Here is a 4,862-nt window from a genome sequence, read left to right on the forward strand (position 1 = left end):
TCAGTATCTATTTGACTATTTCTGAATTTCATCACTTGAAAAATACAATGGCAAAAACCAAATTTTAATTCAACAAATAAGCGCTACCAGTCGATGTTTTAGTTTCTGTAAGTAAAATTAAAAAGCCTTCCTGGCTTCTTGTTTCTTTTTTGTTTCCCAGTTGATTAAATCTTATTAATATTTTGGTGGTTAATTTTACATATTATTTCTATTGCTATGCTTATACCGCCTGGAAATCACCCAATCAGGCACATTCTTTGGTGGTGAAGCAATGACCCTTTCGGTATCATGCTCCTCTACCATTTCCAACAGCTTTCTAGCATGAGGAGAGCGCGTATCTCTATAACATTCATCTAGTTCAGTTTTCATATTGGCTAATTTGGAACTTTCAAAAATGAATGGGACTTTCAACCGCTTTGCCCCATTGCCATTGTATGACACATCCTTCTCTGGTGATGTCAGACTTGGTATTTGTTGTAAGCAATTATATATNAGAAACATTATATACGAATGGTGGTTTTAAGCAGCAGTTTTGTTAACTTGTTTCCTTACGATAGACAAAAATGTTCAATTGGTTGAAGACCCATGCAGGTGCTAATTAGGAAAACGACATAGAGCGATGCATTGGGGATTTCCTGAAGCGAGCTGCCTTCCTCCCAGGGGGGAAAAATATAAGGTAAATCAAGTTCATATTTGTCGAGTGAATGTGGATTTCTATCACAAATAAAGGATCAGAGCAAAATTGGTCAGAACATAAAACATTTAGGATATTACATTCTTTATGATATTTTGGTAATCACTATTATGGGCTCTTCAAATTGGCAACACAGGCCAGCAATGTGAAAGTTTATGGTGGGACAATCCATGTAAAAACAACCAATTAGTTTGCAATTTGCCACCCGACCCCCTCAGATTTAGCAAAAATTCTGGGATAACCCCTAAAAATATAGGTAAAGGTCACTTAAAACACAAAATGTTGGGGATCCTCCTAGATGGGACTAAGGTTGATCCATGACCTTGAAGTTGGCATATTTTTTAAATTCACAAAAAGGGAGCCCTCAATCAAATGAGTCGCACTTTGTTTCTTTTGTAATTCCTAAAAGAGGGCAAAGTCTACTACTATTGTACAAAATATGATATGCTAATGCTAGGGGCACACGAGCCTATTTTATCGCCCGATCGCGGCGATTAAAATCGGCAGCGAATTTAATCGCCCGATCACGAAGGGGTACACGTAGCGAATTTAATCGCCCGATTTTAACATCCCATGATATCAACAACACGTCCGATTGGTTTAGAAAAATCGATCGGGCGGCAAAATACGCCGGACACGGGCACACGAGCGAATTTGCCAGTAAATAATCGCCGGCGTAAATAATCGCCCGAAAATATCTTACATTTTGGATACGGGCGATTCGTGCGGGCGATTAAAATCGGCGTCGACGTGAACGGGCACACGGGCGAATTTTTCGAGCGATTTTAAAATTCGCGGCGATCGGGCAATAAAAATACAAATTCTAGTTACTAAGAAGTACCCATTTAAAGTTTTTATTTCAACACTTAAAGAGTTTCAACTATCAAAGTAAAATAATGTCTGTTGATTGAGAGAGGATTCTAGCATTCCAATATTGTAAATGGTTGGGAGACTTTTCTTTTGATTGTACAGATTGGCAGCGCTGCACGTCGTCACCTGACGTCGTGCATGTGACAAAAAGGTCAGAAATTGTTTAATTGTAACACATTTTTCTCTATGATTTCAGAGATAACAGAGAGCCATTTTCCAGGCCACCAATGTAAGACAACATATTTTACGTCGAAATTTAACAACTCCAAAAGGATTGTACATCAAGTCGATTTAACACAAACGATAAATGTTGGGGTACTCTAAAGTGCTATATTGCCAATTTTAAAGCAACACGCATCTGAAGTGGCAACAGAAATATAAGATGGAATGAACTAAATTGTAGAGAACTGGTGAGAGGACCTAACGGACTGTACGAAACAAATGTAAGTAAGGCTAAAGTAATGTACTACGCTACGTGCGTCGCACCGCGTAATGGTGCGTGCGTACAAATGAAGCGTTTGCATGTCCGAGTGGCGTGCGTAAGTGTCTACAGTGCTAGTCACAGTGTGTGAACGCCCGCGCGCGTGCGTGCGCATGTGTGTGTGTGCTGCGCGGCGGGGGCCGGTGTGTTGTGTGTGTTGGTGTGTGTGTGGTGTGTGTGGTGTGTGTCCGCTCGGTGTTGTGTCCACTGTTGTTGTGTGTGGTGTGTGTTGTGTGTGTGTGTAGTGTGTGTGTGTGGTGTGTGTGTGTGTGTGTGTGTGTGTGTTCCACTGTGTGTGTGGTGTGGTTGTGTGTGTGTGTGTGTGTTGGTGTGTGTGTGTTGTGTGTGTGTGTGTGTGTGTAAGTGCGTGCGTGTGTGCGTGCGTGCGTGCGCGTGTACGTGTTGTGAGTGTCTGTCTCTCTTTTTCTGTCGCTCTGCGTGCGTGCGTGTGATTTTTGACATTTAGACATTTTTCGACTCCGTTAGGCATCGATGCCAATAGATGGCACCACGATGCCTAACGGAGTCGAAAAATGTCGAATAAGTTTCAAACAAGTGAACATACTTTTCATATGGGCGTGACACAGTTGTTCTTACCGGAATAGTGAGCGGTTTAGAGCTTTCAACGCAACAGTTTTATTGTCATAGTGGATATATTGCTGTCGTTTTTTTAGAGCCGTCACGGGTAAGTTATGTAGAAATTGATAGGATAGAGCGTTACTAGGAACATCAACACATTTAACCAATGCATTAGGTTACTATTAGGCCTACTAATACTGTAATACTAATAGTAATAGTAATACAGTACGCCAATAGTGATTAGGTAACTGCAATCAGTGAATCACTGAATCAGGGTGTGTCGTAGGCTTGCGGCAACTGTACGCGGGCTATTTGGATCGTTTCAATAAAATATAATGCTAAGTAAAGTAAGGCATAGAGGGGTGTCGGCAGATGACAGGAGACGGAGGCAGATGCGAAAGATCAAGGGCGGTAGAGGAGAAGGGAGGACGAAATCTATTTCTACCAAAAGTATTAATGTTTTCTATACTCTCTTTCACCTATTATGCGTCCAAAATCTCACTGCCAACAAACCTCTTGTGCCAGCTGCACGCTGAGCACATAAATATAATATTACTATAGGGCAACAGCCCTAGCTAGCTCCAAGAAACGGTATTGCAGGGTTAAAAATACCGTTTCCGAACACAGGCGCAGCTAAACACGTAGTTGCCTATATATTCCAAGCATCCGCCAAAGAACACCACACAATGTGATATCAACAATGAATCACGTACAACGTCCACCTCTTGTAACCATCCAGTGCGCTCCCGATGCGCTGGTACTTAGGGGGGGGGGGGTTTACAGCAACTTTTTGAGACCAAATGCAACCATTTCATGAATTGCCAACCATGTTTGCTATCATTCCGACTGTGACTAAAAGTCCCGCAATGGATCGAACAAAAGGAAATTAAACGATCTGCGTCGTCATGTAAAACCACCCCTACATCCGAGACATGTCATCTAAGTTTTTAGCAAATGCCCACGACATTTCTGAACAATCGCTTCACTTGCTATTGGTGTTAATTGCCATTGATGAGCCATCGTCTAGTTTTCTCGTAAGTAATTATTTTACACAGTATTTCTAGGAGTCTATACGTTTTCGGGTTTTTCCGTGCCTATGCTAAAACATGGCGTAAAGCTGATATAAAGTTGATAATGCTGGAGAATTAGCAATATACCGGAATTAAGAAGATACCATGCTAGTTTAGAAGCAGGACAACTGTGAGTTACGTTCATATTTTTAAACAAGGCAAGTCAAAAGGTGGTAATCGGAATAGTTCTTATTTTGAGAAGAATTTTATACAGAGTTATTCATCTAGATCTGGCAAGAGGTAGATAAGGTTTTTTGTATTAAGGGTGTCAGGCCTGTATAGACAATCCGTCCGCACAGCCTGGTCGCGCTAGCCCGTACCCATCTTTATATTGGGGGGGGGTTATCGTTTTCATGTTGGCAAATTTGCTCGCAGGGCTGTACACAATTACTACCAGGGCTGGGTCTAACCGTAAACCCAAAGTTGCGAGCCAACGCCCCCGAGGGTCTGGTGGCTCTCCCCCTAGCAAATTTAAAAATTAGACCCACTCAATGCGTTATTCTGGCCACGAGCAAGGGGGTGTACCAGACTCCTGGACCCCCGTACACGCCCACTGCTCGAGCGCAAAGCACAGGCAAGGTGCCAAGGCGACCGAGCGGGAGGGTGTTGAGGGGGGTGTCACTGTCACGCCTCTCGCACATGGAGATTTTGCAATTATTACACTAAAAATGGAGGTGTAAATTCTTAAGGCAAATTAACAAAAAAAAATTTTTTGGGCTTGGGGCGGGGGTTTCGTTTGAACCCGCCACGAACCCGCCCTGGCTAACGGCGCTGTAGCCATATAAATACTATTAGCAGGTTAGGAAAGCTCGCTCCAAAATTCGCCATCGACGCTCGCTGATTAAATACAATCACAACACAAATATTCTAATAATCTACTCATCTTTGTTCTATTATGAAGAGCAGGGTCTCACTTTCTAAAAACATACCTCTTAGTATCTGTACTGTAAGTACCGTCGTGTCGTATAACCGAAGCTGTTGTCACGCGACAAATCACACAAAGCCTGACGAAATTCTGCGTTCGGCTCCATTTTGCGGCAGTTATGTAAATGGCTGCAAGTACAGGGCTATAGGCTGGCGTCACTGCATCTTTGGAAAACTACCCAGACGCTGCTTCCAACTCCGTACGGAGCCTCGTCAAAGCCACCAGTGGAGCCGTTGCAAAAAT

The 4,862-nt window shown here is 42.7% G+C and overlaps 1 long non-coding RNA gene across 1 annotated transcript in view; it reads left to right on the forward strand.

Annotated features, from left to right (window-relative positions):
- The first annotated feature begins 2,603 nt into the window (after window positions 1-2,603).
- LOC106816794 overlaps window positions 2,604-4,862 on the forward strand; it is a 10,747-nt gene continuing 8,488 nt past the window's right edge. The window contains exon 1 of the long non-coding RNA XR_001394940.1: window positions 2,604-2,730. This is a non-coding gene — a long non-coding RNA (uncharacterized LOC106816794). The remainder of the gene's footprint in view (window positions 2,731-4,862) is intronic.

The sequence above is a fragment of the Priapulus caudatus genome, unplaced genomic scaffold, assembly GCF_000485595.1.
Source record: "Priapulus caudatus unplaced genomic scaffold, Priapulus_caudatus-5.0.1 Scaffold1489, whole genome shotgun sequence".
NCBI lineage: Eukaryota > Metazoa > Priapulida > Priapulimorpha > Priapulimorphida > Priapulidae > Priapulus > Priapulus caudatus.